This window comes from Cupressus sempervirens, chromosome 5 (assembly GCF_028749045.1).
Source record: "Cupressus sempervirens isolate cs-2001-9-10 chromosome 5, ASM2874904v1, whole genome shotgun sequence".
In the NCBI taxonomy this organism is placed as follows: Eukaryota; Viridiplantae; Streptophyta; class Pinopsida; order Cupressales; family Cupressaceae; genus Cupressus; species Cupressus sempervirens.
This window is the reverse complement of record NC_143122.1, coordinates 930,470,525-930,495,535: the sequence shown is the minus strand read 5'-3', so window position 1 is coordinate 930,495,535 and position 25,011 is coordinate 930,470,525. Positions and strand designations below refer to the sequence as shown.

The 25,011-nt window shown below is 33.2% G+C and overlaps 1 pseudogene; it reads left to right on the top strand.

Moving 5' to 3' along the window:
- The first annotated feature begins 566 nt into the window (after positions 1 to 566).
- Positions 567 to 3,244, top strand: LOC149559004 (DEAD-box ATP-dependent RNA helicase 15-like; annotated as a pseudogene).
- Positions 3,245 to 25,011: the final 21,767 nt, after the last annotated feature.

Genomic DNA, 25,011 nt, shown 5'->3' with positions numbered 1-25,011 from the left:
TGAATATACATGGCTTTGAGTTTGATCAGCTTACAATTTCAAACTACTAAAGTGTATTGTAGTATATAAATATAACTCTAAAGAAGTCTTAATCACATATTTGTGATGTGATCATATATTTGTAAACTTGATTATAGAGACTCTTAAATTGCTTCATACATGTTTTACTATACATGCTAATTAATAGTAACATATGAACCAATTTTCTTCAATACTTGAAATTTATGTTTCATATAAGTTATGTGCAAATTTTTCTCTTGCCCAAGGAAGGAATTGACATCTAAATTCAATCCCAAAATAATAGTGAGATACATCAAAATGCTATTTATTTGACTGAAGATGATGTAATTATCATGGTGCTCATTGATTGACTACTGAGAACTTATAATTTTTGTTGAAATATTCTCTTTAATAACTTCATGTAAATGTTTTGTAGGTAATTTACCTACATTGTGCCTCTAAAGTTGGATAATAATCATGGCTATCTTAAACTATTATGAAATTAGCCCAATTGTGAATGTCCTAACTGAGATATCACTTTATTTTATTTTATTCTATCAGTACAACATGAATGCATTCCCCAAACCATCCAAGGGATGGATGTGATTTTCCAAGCTAAGTTTGGAATGGGAAATACCATAGTATTTTTTCTTTCCACACTGCAGTAGATTGAACCTTTTCCCAGGCAAGTTGCAGCTCTTGTCTTGTGTCATACTCAAGAATTGGCATACCAAGTATTTTAAATGTATGTACTAATATAGTGGAATTTTTTCTTTGATAACTAGGCTTTTGTGGTTAATTTATACTTAGTTATTTCCATTAATAATGATTTCTTACCAGTTTTGTTTTAGATTATAGATATGCCATGAATTTGAGAGATTTATCACTTATTTAATAGACTTGAAGGTGGTTGTATTCTATGGAGGGTTAAACATTAAAGTCCATAAAGAATTGTTAAAAAATGAGTGTCCACACATTGTGGTGGGAACTCTTGGAAGGATACTTTCTCTAGCAAGGGAAAAATATTTCAGTCTCAAAAATGCCATACATTTTATCCTTGATGAGTGTGATAGAATGTTGGAATCATTTGGTATGTCAATCGATATCTTTTTTAATAGATTTTGATTACATAGTGTATTTATTATGGATTTTTATTTTTTTAATGCTATAGACATTTAGAGAGATGTCTAGGAGATTTTCAAGAGGACCCCTCATGACAAGCAAGTTATGATGTTCTCTGCCACTCTGAGCAAGGAGATTTGGCCCATCTTCAAGAGATTCATGCAAGATGTAATGTCTTTCGTATAAGTTGACCTATTTAATCCTACATTATATATTACTTTAATGATTGGGGAAACTAGTTAGTTCATTTAAATTGGCTTTAACTAGCTGGAATACTAGTTATGCTTATTTATATAGTATTGATCTTAAGATGTTTATTTAACCCTTGCAAAGGCGATTCATGTTTTGGCCATAAGTTGGTAGCACACATTTACAAATGTGAATCATGTTTATCTAAAGTTCTATTTTTCTTAGCCAAGCCCTTGTTTTCCTCTACTTTCTCACCATCAATCATCAATACTAGACTAACATAGCTTTATTGTAATTTCAAAGTTGGGATTGCATGTTACCTAAATCCTTTTCTTTGCATTTGCAAGAATAGAGCTGCCTTAGAGGTAGTGTAGAGATGAATTTTCTATGGTGGCCAACTTTCATTCATTGTACATATTGGAGACATGGGTTGCATGTGGCCTTTGTTACTAGTTTTGTAACAACAATACAAATAATTAATTCAAAGATATAGTGAAGTATTAAATTTAGAATTCAAGGATGGTATATTGGACAATGAAGCTACTAGTTGAACCTTACTTTTCATTCAACATGTGCTCCTTGGATCAATGAGGGGATTTTTGTGGCACTATTGGCTCTTGATGGAAATCACATCACCTAATGTTACACACATTTTTTTTCATCGATAGCCTATGGAGATATATGTTGATGATAAGGCAAAATTGACACTTCATGGTTTAATTCAAGTATTAAATTTATTTGAGTTTAATAATGTCCAATAAAATATTAAACCATTCTCTCTTTTGTTGTGTCTGGCATTTTTGTCTTGAGATTCTTCTAGCACTACATCAGACTGAGAAAACTTGAGAAGAATTGGAAGCTAAATGATTTTCTTGATGCATTGGACTTTAATCAAGTTGTGATATTGTCAAGAGTGTTAACAAATCTGTAGAGCTAAACAAGCTTCTTGTGGAGTGCAACTTTCCATCAATTTGCATTCATTCTAGAATGCCACAAGAAGAAAGGTATGTTTGATGTTGTTTTTCTTTCTAAATCTACCATGGTACTTAATGTAACAATTCCCTTTGCTCTTTAATTTGGGATATGCAATTGAATTTAATTTGCATAATTTTGTCATCTCACATTGCTAGTTGCTTCATTCATAAATAAAGCTTTTTGCAGTTGTTGTATACACATTATTTATGACAATAATTGCAATAAAAAGGATTGTGCTTTTTTAAATTCCTAATGGTTCATGAAATTTTCTCTTAAGCATTTGATTTAATTATGTGTGTTTCTTGTGATAGTTTTAGAAATAAAATTTTAATATGTGATTTTTCATGTAGATTAACTCAGTACAAAGGTTTCAAGGAAGGTCATGAGGTAAAATGAAGAACTTTGACTACTAGAGGCCAATGGTTCTATGAAATTGATATTGCATAGGAGCTTTGATATAGTTGGTGTTAAATTAGAAGTAGTTGGACCTCCTATCAATGATTCCTTGAGGTTCTCCAATTTCCTAGCCATGTCTTTCATTGAATTTCATTCTCTTGGTGATTCACTGCTACAAAGGAAACAAACATTAATGAAAGAAATAAGACATATGTTATTTTCCATGTTTTCATTCACATCTTTCAATAGCCTAGCACCAACAATATATGCCACTCTATTTAGAAAAGTTGTTGCCACTCACTTTTGCAAGTTCATATGTCCCACAAACATCTCATTTCTTGCTCTCTTCTTTGTAACCATTTCTAATATCAAGATTCCAAAACTATACACATCTTTGTTCGCAGAAACATTCCCACCTAGAACATTCTCTTCAAACCAATTTATTCATGAGAATCTATTAAGTAAAATGTCAATGCCAATATAAAAGATACTCAAGAAAATAATTATGTGGAGTAATATAGCCTATATATCCTTTGAGTGCAAATGTTACTATACTCAGTGAATCTATGGGGCTTGTAGAAATTAAATGAGATATACCAAAATTATTCATAAGGGTTGTCATGTCGACATCCAAAAGCACATTACTCAATTTCAAATCACATTTAACAAGCTATAGAGGAAAATCATAATGAAGATACTCCATGCCATGTGCTACATCTATGGCAATGCTCAAACATTCACTCGATCCCAATTGATAAGCACTTTGATGATTTATTTCAAGGTACAAATGCTTTTCTAAGCTTCTATTAGATGCATATTGAAGAACCAAACCTTTCAAGCCAGGGAAGTAAAATGCACTTATGATTTTGATGAGGTTATGGTGTCAAATCCTCCCCAAAACTTTCCATTCTCTAGCAAAGCTCTTATCAACTTCTTCATTCTACAAATTTAGTGTCTTGGGGGCCACTTCTTGAGATTTAGGACCTAGTCATCTCAAATTTTAGTAAGCTCCTTGTTTGTTCATTGGAATCATTTCAGAGTGTATCTTCAAAAGTTTAATGTTTTTTTTATTCCCGTTAAGGAGATGATTGGAGAAGTAGTTTTAGAGGTGAAATATCCCCCCTAGTTTTCTAGTTTCTCCAATAAGATGAAGTGTGGTAGTGTGGTGGTGTATTTCTATTTTGACAAAGTATTTTCTCATTTTTTATTGTTACAAGATTAATATAAGTTAATCCTATATGTATAAAGAGTGGGTAATTTTTAATAAGGAATTTCTATGCCCATGATTTATAGTTTTTGATCTCTTAGACTTTTTCTTGTGCGTTCCTACTGGATAGTCTTTACATTTAGTAGTCACTATAACTAATTAAAATTTACATTTACATAAATGAAAAAGAGAGTGGTGGAATAGTGATACCATTGAAGTTGATACTAAAGCAAATGAAACTAGAGGTGCACCCCTCATTGGACTTTGTAGTATGCACAGATGTTTTTATGGATGGAATTTTCCAGTTGTTCTTATGTAAGAGAGTCAAGCTATAGCTTATGAGTCTAGGAAACTCAAGGCTCATGAGCTCAATTACCCTACTAATGATCTAAAGCTTGTGGAAGTGGTCCATGCATTGGCATGATGGCTTCATTTTCTTTTAGGGTGATGATTTGAACTTCATTCAGATCACCAAAGCTTGCAATGTATTTTCACATAGCCAAATCTTAATGGTAGGAAAAGGAGATGGATGGAGTTCCTATGTGAGTATGATTTTGATGTGCATTACATTATGGGTAAGAAGAACATAGTGGTAGATGCCTTAAGTAGATGATTTCATGAGCTTGCTTCCATTTTTATAGACATAGATTTGAGGGAGAGTATTATGCATCACCTACCAGAGGATGAATTTTATGTAGAATTTTGCTAGATAGTCCACTCTCAGAGACCTCTTGAGGGTAAATTTCTTGATTATTCATTAGATTAAGAGGGATTATTATGACATAAATGGTGCATCTATGTACCCTCAATAGGTGACTTACATGAGTTCATTATTCTCGAGGCTCATCAAGCATGTTATGTAGCACATCCTAGAGTGAAGAAACTCCATCCCACCTTAAGATAGCTATATCATTGGCCAGGTATGAGGATGCAGATTACTAATATTGTAGCTAGATGTCTTGAGTGTTAGAGGGTTAAGGAAAAACATGGACATCTAGGTGGACTCTTGCAGCCCCATGAGATACTGGAGTGGAAGTGGGACACTATCTCCATGGATTTCATTGTTGGTCTTTTGATGTCTGCTCATTGCCATGATGTCATGATGGTGATGGTTGACACTTTGACCAAAGTTACCCATTTTTCACCAATTCAAACTAGCTTCACCACCCCTATAGTTGCATAGGTGTTCTTGCAAGACATTTTTAGACTTCATGCCATTCTCATTAGATCATCTCAGATAGAGATTCCTTCTTTACATCATCCTTTTGGAAGGAATTACAAGTAGCATTGGACACTAGGCTCAACTTTAGCACCACTTATCATCCTCAGATAGATGGACAGATAGATAGGGTTAATCAAATTTTAGAGGATATGTTGTAGATGTATGTGATGGATAACTAGGTTAAGTGGGAAGAATACTTGCATCTTGCCAAGTTTTCCTACAATAATGGGCATCATTCTTCCATTGGTATGCCACCCTACCAAGCCTTGTATGATAAACCTTGTAGGACACCCTTGAGTTGGGATAGGATCAAGGATAGAGTATCCATTGGACTACAGTTGGTTAAGGACATGGAACAATAGGTGACATAGATTAGGCAACAACTCAAAGAGGCCCAAGATAGACAAAGGAAGTATGCAGATGTCAAGAGGTCAGATAGAGAGTACATGGTGCTTGATAGAGTTTTTTTGAGGGTGCAACCTCATAAGAATCCAATACATTATGGAAAGGGCTCTAAGTTAGCACATCATTTTGTTGGACCCTTCAAGATTTTGGAGCGAATAGGACCAGTTTCCTATCATCTAGCCCTACCACCTAGCTTGTCACATATCCACAATGTATTTCATGTTTCTATATTGTGAAAGTATATTTATGATGAGTCTCACCTCATAGATTGGGATGCCTTATAGGTGGAGTCAGATGGATAGATAGCCTTCAAGCCCATTTTCATATTGGCTTAGTTCACCCTCTCACTTTGAGGGAGAGAGTTGGACTAGCTTAGAGTCCAATGGGACTGTTATGATGAGGTCACAACATCATCAGAGGATGTAACAAAGATGAAACCATAGTATCCCTATCTTTTTGATGAACTCTAGGAGGAAGTTCATGCCTAGGGGGGGAAGATTGAAGGCCTCACCCTAACCCATCATAGCATAGATACTATATTTCCATTTTCTTATTTAGGACTGGATATCTTGACATATATTTTGATACTTGATGGATAGTAAATTTTGCTACTTATTCGATGATATTTACCTTCTGATTTTCCATTATGATCTATATTAGGACATAATTTGTCATAACTAATGAATTAATGGATATTTATTCAATACTTCACTACTATGATAATAAATAGAATTATGTTTTGATTCAAAATGCCTAAATTAATCTTGTTAGGAAACTCAATAATATTTAGATTTTGAGGTTTAATGATTAAATGTATGTAAGAAAATGATGGATAATAGGAAGTTAATTATGAAATGCATTATACGTGAAATGTAGAATAATGAAATTATCATGTATCTTTACTTTCATATATATATTATATGGGACAATTCATTGGACTACTGATGCTTGAGTTTAGTGTGCAAGAAATGAACCATGGAAACATAATGTGGAAACAAGGTATAAACACATGTTAATATGACATTGCCAAGGTGAATCTTTAGAAGATTCATAAATGTCATTGTGATGTGTTTATTTTGTAAATGTGATATGTATGTCAGTAGTATGTATTTCATGAGTAGATTCTAAACATGTCATGTGTGATGTATAGTGAATTTTGTATGTTTCACTTGACACTTGTACTTATTATATGAAAATGACATGTTTACTGAAGATGGACCATGTAGCCACCTTATCTCAAGTTAGATTCCTTAATTAAGAATTAAACTTAATTGCCTTGATTTAGTAAGGGAAACAAAGGTTACCCGATAAGAAATTTGGAATTGGACTTTATCTAGCATTGTGAGGGTCAAAAAGTAGCTCTAAGGTGAATTTGATATTAAAATAAACCCTACCCATGATAATACTTTAAGTTAGAGGGCTAATAGGGACCATTACGATGCCTAGATGACCTAGGAGACCCCAAAAAGAATACATTTTATATTAAATCCGAAAATGGGAGTCATATATAGGGGCATGGCCAAACTAGAAACCCATGTGCCCACTCCCTAACTTTAGATACATTGAGGTTTAGAGAAAGAGGATAAGGAGCTCTACTAAAAATTTCATTTGCCATTGCTTGGAATAAGGTTGGTATCCATGATTCATGGTTTCTCTTCATTTCATTATAGATTTGATATGGTGTCTCTTTATCGCATTGTAGATTTTTTATGGAGTAGATGTGGTTTTGTGAAGAATCTTGTTGTATGTGTGTTGAATATGAGAAGTTTTATGAGATTCCTTTCTTGAATCTTATTTTTTTCATGTTGATTATTTGCGTAAAATGGGTGTGAAGCATCACTCACTCTTGGGAGGGAAGAGATTCTTGGGTGAAGGGGTTAGTTGGGCTCACCCATGTAGTTGAGAAGACTCTCCCATGTGTGGAGATGATTTTTATGTGTTTAAATGGAGTATGGACTTCATGATTAGATACATTCTTGGGAGGTATAAGAAGGTGTATGAAGAAGGAAGACATTTTTAAGTCTTTAAAGGGAATGTTACTTATAAGAATATGTGAATATATGTGATTCATGGATTTGAAATTCTCCTCATGGAGAGAGCCCACCTTCACCCTATATCTTGATTCTATGGTTGAATCTATGTGCAAACCTTGGGATGAGTTGTATTGTGTAGTGTGAATTGTGTTGTTATAGTTTGTATGGTATGTGAATGTGAAGGCATGCAACCATTTGTGCCTTGCTTTGCTAAGCTCAGTAGGTGGCCTCCTTGAGGCCTAGGTTGGGAGGTTAGCCTCCATGGTTCCCCATTTTTGTCTCTATTTTTTAGGTTTTACTTGATGATCTTGGAAACTTGGAGTTCATGTGGTCTATTCATTTCATAGGAGAAGAAGACTCTATTCCATTGTGATGAAAATGGAGAAACAAACTCCATCTTGTTATGTGAATTAATTTGTATTGTAAGAGTGCTATTAGTAATCTCATTCATTTGTCATTAGAGAGATTGTGAATCATCTATGTATTGTAAAAAGGTCCCTCCATTGCACATCTTGACATGGTGATTTCACCACCTTATGTGCATGCTTGATAAATTTGGGATGAAAGCTTGAGGCGATCATGAAAGACAGATCTATTATAGTGATTTTGTTGGTTCATAATCTTGGAAATGAATGTATTGAAGAGAATAGTTAAGCATCAATGTAGGCAATAGTATGATGTAAATAAGACTATTCATTATTATTCTATTATTCTCCATGCTCATAGAAATAATTAGATGCATTTTATGATCAATCTTGATTTATACATGGTTTTAGAATATGCATTCGATAGATAATGGATTTGTATTTAGTTTAAATCATAAAATGGAAATCATTATGGAATTTGAATACTAGTTGTTCCTAAAAGTTGCATGCCAAAGATTTTAGTTATGTTCATATAGAGGTATCTTGAATTTAGTTAGATAGCAATAAGATAATTTTTATAAACAAAATAATTAGATTTACTCTATATATTATGCATTGGATTGGAATATACAGTGACCAAATATCATCAATTCACTTTTGAAACAATCATAAGAAATTATGAAGAAAACTAGACAAATAAGTTCAACTATATCAATAAGGCCTATAGGTGCATAATAACTTGTAGAAAAATGTATGGCATTTCAAAAAGAGTCTCTCTCCAAGAATATGGTCAATAAAATAATAATATTAGAATAAAATAACATATCCCTTCTAATACCATTTCAAAAAAACTATAGTAAGTCACCATCCTATGATCTATTTCAAGGTACAAACAATTTTCTAAGCTTCCATTAGATGCATATTGAAGAAAAAACCTTTCAAGCCAGGGAAGTAAAATACACTTATGATTTTGATGAGGTTATGGTGTCAAATCCTCCCCAACACTTTTCATTCTCTGGTAAATCTCTTATCAACTTCTTTTTTTTGCAGATTTAGTGTCTTGGGGGCCACTTCTTGAGATTTAGGACCTAACCATTTCAAATTTTAGTAAGCTCTTTGTTCATTCATTGACATCATTTCAGAATGTATCTTTATAATTTTAATGTGTTTTTTATTCCTATTAAGAAGATGATTGGAGTAGTTTTAGAGGTGAAATATCCCCCCTAGTCTTCTAGTTTCTCCAAAAAGATGGTGTGTGGTAGTGTAGTAGTGTATTTCTATTTTGACAAACTATTTTATCATTTTTTATTGCTAAAAGATTAATCTAAGTTAATGCTATATGTATGAAGAGGGGGTAATTTTTAATAAGGAATTTCTATGCCAATGATTTGTAGCTTTCAATCTCTTAGACTTTTTCTTGTGCATTCCTACTAGATAGTCATTACATCTAGTAGTCACTCTAACAAATTAAAACTTATATTTACATAAATGAACAAGAGAGTGGTGGAATAGTGATCCCATTGAAGTTGATGCTGAAGCAAATGAAACTGGAGGTGCACCCAATATTATAGATGCTTTCACTATAAATGGACAATTAGGAGACCTCTATTCATGCTCAACATTAGGTACCCATTTTATTTTTGTTAGAGAAGGCTTTGGATTCAATTTTGTATAGCTCAATAGATCAAAAATAGTTAATTCTAAAAAAACTTTCCAATTCTAATTAAACAAAATCAACATAGTGAGAAATGGAATTTAATGTATACAATAAGAGAAAGGTTCACTATACAATAGGGCAGAACATATCTTCTTTGTATTGTCAGTGATGCAGTCAATAATCACCTCTTTTTCAAGGTTGCATCACACAATCTCATGATGGTATTGGTGGACGCCTCCTACATAAAGCCATACACAATGGACACTCTCATGTTAACATCTAGCCAAACTACACATGTACTTCTTACAACTAATCAAGCCAAATCCAAATACTACATGCCTGCCAAAGTATAAACTACCCAATTTGAATCTATTGATAACAACACAACAACTGCCATTTTGAGCTATGTGGTTCATATGCATCTACCACTCCAATTTTTCTAGACATTCTAATTTGCAAAAACACTACAACTATGACCAACTTTACCAAATCCCTACAAAGCCTAGCTTCATAGGAGCATCTGGTGGATGTTCCCCAAATTATAAGTGATAGTAGTATCATAACAATAGGAAAATGGTAGCAATTTATCTTAAATAGTGATATTGAAGGGTCTCTACATTACAGATCATTCTTAGAGAAACATACATTGCAAAAGTTGGAGTATTATGATGTGATTGTGCAAGGAATATGCCTAGCTCTACTATGAATAGGTCATGCATTGTTTAGAATTCAACAAGATACTACTTTAACCCACACTTGTTGGCTATTCATGGTCGCACATCAACTATTGGAAATGTATTAGAAATTTGGTTTTCTCTAAAACATCCTATTTGAGTCCAAGCATATTCCATACTATACTTATCTTACCATAGGAGGCATATGTTCTTATTGGCATTCAAAAAAACGTGTTTAGCAACATGTGTATCATTACTTATTACAGTCATTTCTTTAAAGTATTTATGAACTTTAATTCATATAGACTCCCTTTTATTTGTTCTATCTTTTCTTTGACCTTCATTCTATTAATATCAATAATATCAATTTTTTTGTATATCTTCTTTCTTCCCCAATGAATTTAAGACCATTTTTCTACTTTGCCATAAGACTATTATTTGTAGATCTTTCTAGTAATATCCTTATTTCTCTTTGAATTGAGATTAAAACAATTATCTACTATGTTCAATGGTTGAGTTGAACTATTTATCATAAATTTGAGAGAAGAAATCAAGACTCTTACATGTTCTTTAAGTTGATCTTTAGCATGTTTATTTTTCTTAATTTGTACTACCAGTTTAGTTGTTGAAACTTGGAAATTATGAATATCCCCTTAATGTGAAGAAGGATTGAGATTTTTTTTATACTGAAACCTTGCTATCATGGAAGATCTTCATGTGAAACCTTGATGCTAGATGAGGGCTCGCCATTAGATCAACTTCAAAATTGTTGAAAAGATGTGTTATACAATAGCAACTACTACCAAGCCTCTTCTAAAATTGTGCTAGTCCAAGAAGATGATCTAAGAGAGAGTCCATGGGTAGGCATTTATTGGGGGATTCATCCACTCTATTTTATTTTTAAACCTCATAGTTTGGTCAAAATTTTGTCCAATTCTTGAAATTTTTCTACAAATATTCGGTCAAAATTTCCAGCAATTTTTGAAAGTTTTCAATCAAAAATTGGTGGAAATTTCAACCAATTCTTGAAAGTTTTCAACCAATATTTGGTCAAAATTTTGACAAAAAATGGCAAATCAGAGTGACTAGAGACAAAGGCTTTTTGATCAATTTAGTCATTGAAATTTTGACCAACCTACAAGTTGGTCAAAATTTTGATGAGAAAAATTACCATGAATTACTTGGTCAAAATATTGACCAACCTGGGTTGAAATTTTGACCAAATTTGTCAAAAATTGAGTCCAAATTTACTAGTGCATCTTTCACAATTATTTTAGATATTTCAAGTAGCCCAACTTTGAAAGGCCATAACTCTCAAACTGTTGATCTAATTGGCTATTATAACAACTTTTTGTAAATGGTAGCTCTTAATTTACAAATTCAAAACCACACACCCTTTTGTCAAGTTTTTTGACCTCATCTGGGCACTCTAAGGCCTCCAACAATGAGCCTACAGACTTTTCTGCAATTTTTTCCACCAAAAATCCATAATAACTTCTCTAATACTTATGCTTAAGTGATGATTTTATTATGGTAGGCTTACAACTCTAAAATGAACCTTCCTATAGAAAATGAGAAAATTCCAAGCTCATATGGAAAACTTACTAAAAAATAGTGAGTTCCCATAAATAGAACCACCCTATCTACTAGTCCTTATTAAAATAGAAAAGACTAAAAAGAAAATATTTTTAGGTGATGCAAGATTTCTCTTACACTTAGGATGCTCCTGCATCAAATGCCTAGGGTAATTTGAGAAGTGACTGTGTCATGTCTTAGGTATTCAAAGGAAAACCAAGATGGTTAAACTCCTCCCTTGCTAGCCATGATGAATCCTCTATTGGCATCCTTTCCATTTGACCAAGTATTCTTCATAAGTTCTATTCCTTTTACTTTTACTAACATGACTATCTAGTAACTCTTCAATCTTCTTTGTAGCCAAACTAGCTACTAGAATACTCCACTACACCTCTGCAACTTCATCTCCATCACCTCCTTCATAATACTCTATCAAATCTAAAATGTTAAATACTGGTCAAATATTCAATTTAGTAGGTAACTTCACTTCATAAGCATTTCTAGAATCATGCCTTTTCACTATCTTGCACAGTCCAAACTTCTTTAACTTCAGCTTATTATATGTACCCATTGGAAAATGTTCCTTTCTCAAATGAACCATGACTTCATCTCCAATCTAAAATTACATATACATCATTTTCACATCTACCTTAGCCTTATATAGTTTATTCATTTTTATGATGTGTTTCCTCACCTCCCCATGCATGTTCTTCAAATTTTAGCAAATTCTTCTACTTCAGCACTACTTATCTCTCCTTTATCCAATTGTCTTAATTTAGAAGAATTTTTGGGACTACTCCCATATATAATTTGGAATAATGATTTACTACTACTCCTATTGATAGAATTATTAAATCAAAATTCTTCCTATGGAAAAATCATATTCCATCCTTTTGGCTTGTATCCAACCAAACATCTTAGCAAGTTTCCCAAACTGTGATTCACAACTTCTGTTTGTCCATTAGTCTATGGATGAAGTGATGAACTAAACTTCAAATCTATCTTCAAATTCTTCCACAATGTATGCTAGAAATACCCAAAAAAAATTGGTATCTCGATCTAAAACTATACTCTTTGGAAGACCATGTCGCCTTATCAATTCTCTAAAAAATAACTCTACCACATGAACAGCATCACTAGTCTTCTTGCAAGGAATAAAATGTGTCATCTTTAAAAACCTGTCAACCACTACAAAAATAGAATCATGTTTTCATTGTGTCCTCAATAATCCAAGAACACAATCCATGCTGACATTCTGCCATGGCTTTTCTAGTACATGTAATAGCTAATACATTCATATATTCTTCTTCACTCCTTTCGCCATATGACATACTCTACAACTTTGTACAAACTTCTTCACATCTTTTTGCAACTATGGCTAGTAAGAATTCTTAGCAACCAAAACTATGGTTTTATCTCTACCAAAATGTCCATCCAATCCACTATGCTTCTCCTTGATGAGATTCTCTCTCATTGAACTTCTAAGAATGCACAACTGGCTTCCTTTGAACAATACACTATCGTGGATCATAAAATCCAAGCACTTTGTCTTATCAATTGTAACAAGTTTTGTATAAGCTTTCCATGCTTCACTAAAATTAGGATCATCTGGATATGAAATAATGAGTTTCTTCAACCCAACCACCTCTATCTAAATTTCTATTAGCAAAATTTGTCTTCCACTAAGAGAATCTACAAATTCGTTAGACTTCCCACTCCTATGTTTCAAAACAAATGTATAACTCTACAAAAACTCAACCCACTTCAAATGTCTTTGGTTTAATTTTCCTTGACTATTCAAATATTGCAAAGCTTGATGATCAGTATACAAAACAAACTCTTTAGGAAGAAGATTGTGTCTCCACTTATTTAATGCTTGAAATATAGCATTCAATTCATGATCATAAATAGAATATTTTATTTTTGCATCATTCAACTTCTCACTAAAATAAGCAATAGGTCTACCTTCTTGTCTTATATCAACTCTAATTGTAGTACCACTAGCATCACAGTCTACTTGAAACACCATGTTAAAATCATGAAGTGCTAAAATAGGCTGCTCAGTAACTTTTCATTTTAGTAGACTAAAAATCTTATCTACTCCTATAGTCCACTTAAATTCTTTCCTATCCCCTCCCATTTTTTCATTTAAGGGTCCACAAATAATGCTAAAACTTGTTATGAACCTTCTATAAAAAATAGGCAATCCATGAAAATATCTTACCTCTATAGCACTCCTTGGAGTAGGTCATTCAAGGATAGCCTTTACTTTCTCTAGGTCTATTTTCAAACCTTCTGCTAAGACTACAAATCCTAGGTACACCAACTCCTTCTTTACAAAACTTCACTTATTTAGGTCTATCAACAACTTTTCTTCCCTCAACTTACCAAACACCTTGTGAATATGAATCAAATGCTCCTCCAGTGTCTTACTAAACATTAAAATATCATCTAGGTAAACAATGACAAAGTTAGCTAGAAATTCTTTTAGTACCTCATTCATGAACCTCATGAAAGTTCTTAGTACATTGGTTAGCCAAAAAGGCATGACTAACCACTCATACAATCCTTCGTTGGTCTTAAAAGAAATCTTTCACTCATCACCTTCTTTGATACAAATCTGATGTTACCCACTCTTCAAATCTATCTATGTGAAATACTTAGCTCCACTCAAACAATCTATAATATCATCCATCATTGGAAATGGAAATCTATACTTGATTATGATCTTGTTGATAGTTGGAGAATTTGTGCATATCCTCCATTCTCCATTCTTCTTTGGTGCTAATACTATCGGTATAGCACATGGACCCAAACTCTCTCAAATCAACCCTTTCTACAACAACTCATGAACTTTCTTGTTCAAATCTTCACTTCATGTTGGTGTCATTCTATGTGCTACCTTATTTGGAAAAGTAGATCTTGGAACCAAATATTTTTGGTGATTGATCTTCTTCATTGGGGGCAATCCATCAAGTACATTATCTGATACAATATCACAAAATCCTCCCAACATATTTGCAACTTTTGTAGGTAAATCTCTACTCCTCCTTTACTATCTTTTTGAATTATAGCAAAACACATATGTTCATCTTTCATACCTTTGAGAAACTCTTTTTCATCAACAAAACATATTTTGGTAGCACTACATACCTTTTCTTCTTTCCCCTTCAATAGCTTCAACTTATGTTTCACTCCATCCTTAGTCAGGTGTAGCTATTTGCTCGCTCATCATGTATAGCATGCCTGGAAAACTACAATGGCCTACCTACCAACATATTTAATATATCCATAGGTATGATATCACAAAGTACCTCATCCTAGTAGCTTCCAATCTTGAACTTCATTGAGAGCTACTTATTCACCATGACCTTGAGGTCATCTTGCACCCAAGCAATACAGGATGGATGCAGGTGTTTCTGCCTCTTTAACTTCAACTTGGTGACCATCATTTCTAACACTAGATTGTTAGTACTTCCACCATCAATGATCACATCACAAAACTTATCTTCACATCTGCACCTTCTGTGAAATAATCTTCTTCTTTTATTAGGTTCATTCTCACCACATAGTAGGACTCTTTTGTTAACTAGGACTTCTCTTTTGGCATCTTCAGAATGTCAAGATCTAGCATCTTCATCAACATGTGCAACTCTAGCCTAGCCTTCTATTCTTTGATGTATCCTTCCTTGGCACTGGGAACATTCAAATTCTCTATGCCCTTCTTCTCTATAGTGAAAACATTTCCCATAGAAGCCTCCTCTTCTAGATCCTTATCCTCTACCTCTTCCTCTCTTGTGAGGTGTCACCCCCACCCATCATATCATAGATACTATATTTCCATTTTTTTATTTAAGACTAGATACCTTGACATATATTTTGATACTTGATGGAGAGTAAATTTTGCTACTTATTTGATGATATTTACCTTGTGATTTTCCATTATGATCTGTATTAGGACTTAATTTGGCATAACCAATGAATTAATAGATATTTATTCAATACTTCACTACTATGATAGAAACTAGAATTATGTTTTGATTTAAAATTCTTAAATTGATCTTGTTAGGAAGGTGAGTAATATCCAGATTTTGAGGTTTAATGATTAAATGTATGTAAGTAAATGATAGAGAATAGGAAGTTAATTATGAAATGTGTTATATGTGAAATGTAGAATAACAAATTTATCATGTACCTTTACTTTCATATGTATTTTATATGGGACTATTCATTGGATTATTGATGCTTGAGTTTAGTGTGTAGGAAAGGAAGCATGGAAACATAACAAGTAAACAAGGTATAAATACATGTTAATATGACATTACCAAGGTGAATCTTTAGAAGATTTATAAACCTCATTGTGATGTGTTTATTTTTTAAACATAAGATGTATGTGTGTAGTATGTATTTTCTAAGTAGATTTAGAACATGTCATGTGTGATGTATAGTGAATTTTATGTGTGTCACATAACACTTGTACTCGTTATGTGAAAATGACATGTTCTATAAAGATGGATCATGTAGCCACCTTATCTCAAGTTAGATTTATTAATTAAGAATTAGACTTAATTACCTGGATTTAGTAAGGGAAACAAAGGTTACCCCATAAGAAATTTGGAATTTGACTTTACCTAGCATTGTGAGGGCCAAAAAGTAGCACTTAGGTGAATTTGTGATGAAAATAAACCCTACCCATGATAATACTTTAATTTAGGGGGCTAATAGTGACCATTAGGGTGCCTAGATGACCTAGGAGACCCCAAAAAGAATGCATTTTATATTGAATCCGAAAATGGGAGTCATATATAGGGGCATGGCCAAATTAGAAACCCACTTTCCCACTATCTAACTTTAGAGACATTTAGGGTTTAGAGGAAGAGGACAAGGAGCTCTACTACAACTTTCATTTTTCATTGCTTGGAGTAAGGTTGGTATCCATGATCCATGGTGTCTCTTCATTTCATTATAGATTTTATATGGTGTCTCTTCATTGCATTATATATTTTTTATGGAATAGATGTGGTTTTGTGAAGAATCTTGTTGTATGTGTGTTGAATGTGAGAAGTTTTATGAGATTTCTTTCTTGAATCTTGTTTTGTTAATGTTGATTGTTTGTGTAAAATGGGTGTGAAGCAACACTCACCCTTGGGAGGGAAGAGATGCTTGGGTGAAGGGGTTAGTTGGGCTCACCCATGTAGTTGAGAAAACTCTCCCATGTGTGGAGATGATTTTGATGTGTTTCAATAGAGTATGGACTTTATGATTACTTGCATTGTTGCGAGGTATAAGAAGGTGTATGAAGAAGGGAGACATTTTTAAGCCTTGAAAGGGAATGTTACTTATAAGAATATGTGAATATATTTGATTCATGGATTTAAAATTCTCCTCATGGAGAGATCCGACCTTCACCCTACATATTGATTCTATGGTCAAATCCATGTGCAAACCTTTAGATGGGTTTTATTGTGTTGTGTGAATTGTGTTGTTATAGTTTGCATGGTATGTGAATGTGAAGGTTTGCAACCATCTATTCCTTGTTTCCCCAAGCTCTGTGGGTAGCCTCCTTGAGGCCTAGTTTGGGAGGTGAGCCTTCATGGTTCCTCATTTTTGTCTCTATTTTGCAGGTTTTACTTGATGATCTTGGAAACTTGGAGGTCATGTAGTCTATTCATTTCATAGGAGAAGAAGACTTTATTTCATTATGATGAAAATAGAGAATCAAACTCCATCTTGTTATGTGAATTAGTTTGTATTGTAAGAGTTTTTCTATTAATCTCATTTGTTTGTCATTAGAGAGAATGTGAATCATCTATGAATTGTAAAAAGTTCTCTCCATTTTATATCTTGATATGGTAATTTCACCACCTTATGTGCATGCTTGATAAATGTGGGATGAGATCTTGAGGGAATTATGAAAGAAGGATTTATTGTAGTGACATTTTTGGTTCATAATCTTGGAAATGAATGTATTGAAGAGAATAGTTAAGCATCAATGTAGGCATTAGGATGATGTAGGCTTTAGGATGATGTAAATAAGACTATTCATTGTTATTGTATTATTCTCCATGCTCATAGAAATAATTAGATTCATTTAGTCATCAATCTTGATTCATGCATGGTTGTAGAATATGCATTTGATAGATAATGGATTTTTATTTATTTTAAATCATAAAATGGAAATCATTAAGGAATTTGAATGCTAGTTGTTCCTAAAAGTTGCATGCAAAAGATTTCAATTGTGTTCATATAGAAGTATCTTGAATTTAGTTAGATAGGAATAAGATAATTGTTATGAACACCATATTTAGATTTACTCTATAGATTATGCATTGGATTGGAATATAAAATGACCAAATATCATTAATTCACTTTTGAAACAATCATAAGAAATTATGAAGAAAACCAGACAAATAAGCTCAACTATATCAATAAGGCCTATAGGTGCATAATAACTTGCTAGAAAATGTATGGCATTTCAAAAAGAGTTTCTCTCCAAGAATATAGTCAATAAAATAATAATATTAGAATAAAATAACATATCCCTTCCAATACCATTTCAAAAATAAAACATTAAGTCACCATCCTATTAATATTGTTTTTCAAGAGGTTATTTCAAGACAAAGTACATTGTCAGTCCACCTAATAATCAATGGCCTAAATTAATAAATAACTAAATAAAATATATTGATTTTATAACTAGGAGGTGACCTACATATTTAATATGACAAGATTTTTGTTAGAAAAAAAGAAAGTTTAATTGTAAAATATATGGGGCAGGGGGGGACAAGAAGGACATGCTTTCCCCTTAACTAACCTGGCGGCCTTACCTATATGGGATGTGCATTTAATGTTGGAAGGTGCCTTTGGGGGTACACCTCCTTATCCTCTCCCTTTCCACCTAACTCCCATCATCCCTAGGTGCCAAATGGGGAGGAGTCAATAAAGTTAGAAAGCAATGTTTTTTGTATCTATTTTTTGTCAAAACAAGAAAATATCACCCAAATCCAATTTGCCTAGGAAGAACATGTGCTTGGAAGTAAGGGGAGGGGTGGTTGGCAATGGATTATGTTTCATGTCAGCCCTTAACATTAAAATCATGGGTGACAGGGCCCACTTGTTTTATTTGCTTAGGGAAATGATTAAATCTTGTAGTTGGCATTGGAGTATGTGTCATGTTAGTCCTTAACATTAAAATCTTAGATGATAATTTTATCAGATAATTAGTTATACATTATTGGAAAATATAGTAATTTTAATAAAATATTTAATAATAATATTAAATTATTAAAATAAAAGATTTATATTAAGAATTGTAGGCATAGGTAAATTTAAAGTAATAATAATATTAATAATAAAGGTTATGTTAAGATGGGACATGTGGAAGAATGATTAAAATATATATATATATATATATATATATATATATCATTCGATGAAAATTAAGTATGTGTAAAATAAATTATTAGGGTTATCCAAGAGTAGTGCCTATTAAACTATAGGCACAAGTAATTTTTGGTAGATCAAAAAGCCTAGTCAAAAGGCATCAAACTAGTTAGAGATAATAAAAATAAAAATAATCCTAATATTAATAGAAATAAAATGATTAATTAATAAAGAAAAATAAATAAAGAAAAAAATTGGTTGGGATTTTCCTCGTAAATCTAGGGCATGACATCTCTAATCTCCATTGTTTTGATCATGGAAACTATTTTATTTTTTCCCCCTTTGGTTCTAACTGCTACTTCTAGCCTCATCCTTGTTCTTCTAATCATCATTATGGCTTCTGTAAGATCACCCACCAAATTTTCCACCATGACTTCTTTCACTATTCTTGTTGTCAAACTTCTCACTCAGTTTCTCCCCAACTCTTAGGGAAAACTAGTATGCCTCCTTAATAATGTTCATTCAAACTAGACTCAACTCATCCTAAATACTTGGCCTTAACATTTAAGATAATGGGCCACTTTCTCCTTATCAGCTTCTACATGGTTAGTTATAATGAGAACTTAGTAGAACTCTTTTGTATACTCTTGAATAGATTTTCCTACTTGCTTCAACCCTTGCATTTTGTTCAACAGAGCAAGCTCATAATCAATAGGAATAAATTATTGCTTCAGTTTAGCTATCATCTAATCCCATCTAATGATTTTTTCCTTTCTCTTTCTATTTCACTCCAACTAAACCTCTTGCCACCAAATCTTTTCATGTCCCTTCAATTTTGTCTTCGCAAACTTGACCCTATTAGGATCTTCAATATCTTCATACTCAAAGTACTCCTCTAGTTCATTGATCCAATTGATTAGCTCCTCTAGGTTAAGATTTCCTAAAAATATGGGAACTTCAAACTTAGGTCTTTTTCCAATCTTGAAAATAGCCCTAAAAAGCCTCTCTTCCTCTGGGTTTAGAACTACTTCTACTTTGGTATTTTCTTCTACTTCATCTGCATCCTCTCTTTCATCTCTTATAGGAAGATTTATTCCTTTGCACATTTATTGTTCCAATGCTTGTATTTTTCTTTGGAGGGCTCAAAAACCCTCAAGTGTAATACCTATAGCTCTTCCACCATGCTCTTTTCATGGAGACATTTTTTGCACTTTTGTTGAAACCCTAGTGCAAACTGCCTCACTATTGACAATCTATCTACATGCTTAGCCTAAACCATGGTCTTGGTTCCAACTACCTCAAAGTTGTTGATCTATCCACATAATCAAGAACTCTAGCTTTGACACCACTTCATGAAGGGTGCTCCCCTTAAAACCATAAACTCATAGCAAAAACAAAGAAACAACAACAAACGTGATAACAAAATAAGGACTTCTTATTTGCGCCACAAATGCAAAATTACATAATTCATAAGTACATTACATGCTAACCCACATGGGTGCCTTTATTATAGTAATCTACAAGACTAAGCTACAAACTATTACCCAGAGTTGTCTTAGACAATATTTGGTCCTTTCTTAAATAGGCAGTTTTATTCTACCCGAGAAGGTTCTAAACAGTAAATTATTACAATAATTTGCAAGATTAAGTTGCAAACTACTACCCAGAGCTATCTTAGACAATATTTTGACCCTTCTTAAATTGGAAATTATATGGTGCCTAGGAAGGTTGTAGACAATGAAATTTAATACCTATGGCCGAAAGATCCTAACAATACATATAGAGTCAGCCAAATACATCTTTGACAATTATTTTAGATATTTCAGGTAGCCCAACTTTTGAAGGCCACAACTCTTGAATTGTTGCTCCAATTGGCTATTATAACCACTTTTTGGAAATGTTAGCTCTTGATCTATGGGCTAGGAACTATGCTAGTGCCCTTTTGTCAAGTTTTTGGACCTCATTCAAGCATTGTAAGGCCTCCAATGGTGAGCTTGAATATTTTTGTGCAAATTTTTCCACTAAAAATCTACAATAAGTTCTCTAATACTTATTCTTGAGAAATGATATATTTACCATAGGCTTACAACCCTAAAATGAACCTTCCTATAGACAATGAGAACATTCCAAGCTCATATGACGAACTTACTAAAAATAGCAAGTTCCCATAAATATTAACCATCCTATCTACTAGTCCTTATTAAAATAGAAAAGATTGAAAAGAAAATATTTTTGGGTGATGCAAGATTTCTCTTACACCCAAGATGCTCCTACATCACATTATCGAGTTCATCAAGTTCCAAATAACAAACACACACTAAGAACTATAGTGAGTGTTGAGCAACATAGTATATTGAGAAATAGTATATAATCTAAGCAATAATGTAGATGATGAGCAAGCCTTCAACAATTGAGCTCCTTGACCAAGACTACACTTAATTAAAACTAAGCACCACTCCTTTGGTGACCAAGTCCTCAACTACAAAGCCAAAATACCACCAATATATAGGATTTCTAGCTATTGTAAGGTGCTCCTACATCAATCATCTTTTAAAACATAACCATCATAGGCATGCACATTTAGAGCATATTTTAGAAAGGTAACATACAGTCTACAATATTGTCTCTTGTATTAATTTTATTTCTTTATTTACTCATTAAAATTTTATTATTTTTAATTATTTAAAATATCATACTAAATATTATTTCATTCATAATATAGATTAAATAATAATTATTTATTACTTTAATATTTTAGTAGTAGTTTCAATATAATTTTTTTATCGTTATTTATTTAATAACATTGTATTATCTAATTATTATTAAAATTGTATCTTAAAATACAGATATGAGAGTCCACATTTCCTCAAATTGCTTGTCCTCAATGAAATAGATAATTTCTTCTATTGAGTTGAAATATATATTTCTTTTAGTCCAAACACTAAGGTTACTATCATGGATATGTTTGAATCATTTCAAATAGTCATTAACTTTTTACAATAGTCTTTGATGCATAGGCATCCTAGGGTAGTCAGTGATCCTGTATGCAGGAGCTTGAGGCTTGGATTTATGGAGTTATGGTTTGTGTAATTGGGGTTATGTTTGTTACATATTGAAAAACCTTTTGCTAAGTGTTCATGATGACTAGAGCAATCATTTTGGAGTTAGAACAATTTTGGTGACTACTGGTTGTGTGATTTTTATTTATCAGCAAACTTTGGAGAATGTATTTGTGATCTTCAATCTAAGAGATTCAGTGTGTGTGCTCTTGGATTTGGATAATTGGATGACACATGTACCTATGTTTAAGTATGTGAACTCTTATGTGGTATTTTGATTTAGTTATTCATTTCAAACTTGGGGCATGTCCTAAGTATTTAATTTATGTTATGTATTTAATGGTTGTTGCAAGCTGACTTGTGGCTTGATGGGTATAATTAACATGGGTGTATTTAATTAATATAACTAGCTAGGCTGACCTGTGCCTTGTTTTAGTATAAGTAGAGGGTCTTGTGGAGTTTAGAGGGATTATGATTCATCTAGCATGGAAAATATGAGTAGTGGAGAGGAAAAAACTTTGAGAAGAGCTAGTAGCTAAGTGTTGGCTTCATAAACAAGGAGGTTGTTTGGTGGCTTGCAAGAATAAGTTTAGATTCTTCTTAGAGTTTTGTATCAGATTGTTTATTTGGACTAGCTAGGAGTTGGATCTTGTGAGGTCTAGCAAAATTAATTTTTCAGTTGCTTATGTATTTGGTCTTACCCATTAGGTCTTACAATTGGACATGTTCAATGAAAATATGATGATTCTATTATGATAATTGGTGTTATTCTAGATCTTAATTTTTGTGTTATTGTGTATATTTTGTAGTGTATTTATGTGTTGGGGGTTAGGATACATCCTTTAAGGATTCTCCTATCTTACACTATTTCAAGTGGTGTCAGAATAAAGGTTGGATCTAGTTGATTTGTTGCTTTGGATTTGTGAAGATCTTGGAAGATGCCTCCAAGAAGATTGGACCCTAGGGCAGTTGAAGACCTATGTGATGCTTTGGAAGTGAGGATCTCATAGAAGGTTAAAACATATTTTAGATCTGAGATGGAGTCAATGAAGAATGAGATCGTGATGGATATTAATATTGTACCTCAACATGTGGATAGTTATGATAGTTATGAGGAAGTTTTTGAAGACTTTGAGGTTTTTGGATTGAGTGGTGAAGATAGAATTGATCACATGGAGAGACCTATGGGAGATAGGGCTAGTCATTTTTCTAGATCTAGATCTCAGTTGAAGCTAAAGCACAAAATTGATGTTTCTAATTTCTTAGGTACTTTGAATCTTGAAGGCCTAATTGAATGGATTGGTTAATTGTAAGACTACTTTGAGTTAGAGGATATTGGTGATCCACTTAGAGTGAGGTTGGCAAAGACTAAATTGAAAGGACATGCAGCTTTTTGGTTTTTGGTGGAAAGAATTATGAAAAGGCCAAGAAGAGGAAGGTGAAATGAAGATCACTATGTGGAATTTGATGGTGATTGAATTGAAGGCTAAGTTCATTCATGCTTATTATTAACTTGTTCTATTTAAGAGATTGCAAAATCTGAAGCAAAAGGATTTTTTCATGAAAGATTTTATAGAAGAGTTCTACACTAATACATTAGGGGTCAATTTGCGACGGCCGGCAAATGCAATGCGAAGTCAGCAGGATATAAGAGAAAAAAAAAAGGAAAACATTGCTCATTTGTTATAGCTACCAGACGTGGCAAGGGCAAGTTTGAGGGAAAGTTTGAGGGATAATGAGCAATCAATGAATCAGCCATTGTAGGGGCAGGCGCAGGAACAAAGAAAGAAGTACCCTACTATTTCATAATCTATTGACCCAGCAGCTAATTGAGGAACTAGTGAATGCGCTGGTGCAAAGGCATCCCTGCTATAAATTATATATCCAATAGCAGGGGAGCAAGCCACTAAGGTAAGTATGTACTCAGGCATAGGAATTGGGGCAAAGGAGCATAGAAGAAGACCAACCATCGGTTCACAGGCCATCCTGCATCATTTAGTCCATCAATATCCATAACCTCAATAGTAGTTCCCACCATACTAGGGCAACGATATAGCTAGAGCCATTGAAAGGAGACTCATTGCCCTCTACTCTAGCCACCTATTCGACATATCGAATAAAAAATGGAGGTGCAATAGCAAGTTGTGTTTGATCAAGAAGGTGAGCTATCATTTTAAAACCTTGATGGTCTGCCCCATTAGAGGTAATCTCTGATTGCAAAGGAGAATTAGATTCCTGCAAATACAATAGCAGTAGTCAATGTAGTATAAGTCTTTCAATTTTTTCTGTGTTAGCAGGGTTTGGCACTGCAAGGTTGGACATTTCATATGTTTTCACACATTAACTAGGGATCATTGGCCTCTTCAAACTTATCGTCCAATTTCCTCAACAAAAATGGTTGGTCAGGTAGGACTCGCTTCAAAATTGTTGCATTCTGAATCTTTTAATGAAATAGCTTTTTGTGGTTGAATGAATGTAGAAAAATAGATTTAGTTGTAAACATTAACAGTGCCTACACTTTTTAGCATCCTTGGATGCTCATCTAATCATAGCTTCCAAACATTACCATGATACAGATCTTCCAAACATTACCATGCCTACACTTTTTTGCATCCCTTAGATTTCAAGGAGCATAGATTTAGTTTAGAACTCCCATGAAATCATTGGTAAGTACATGAAACTAGTAATCCATGCATTGATTGCTCACAATAGGAAAAGATAAATGAATACCAGAACCTATCTTAAGACA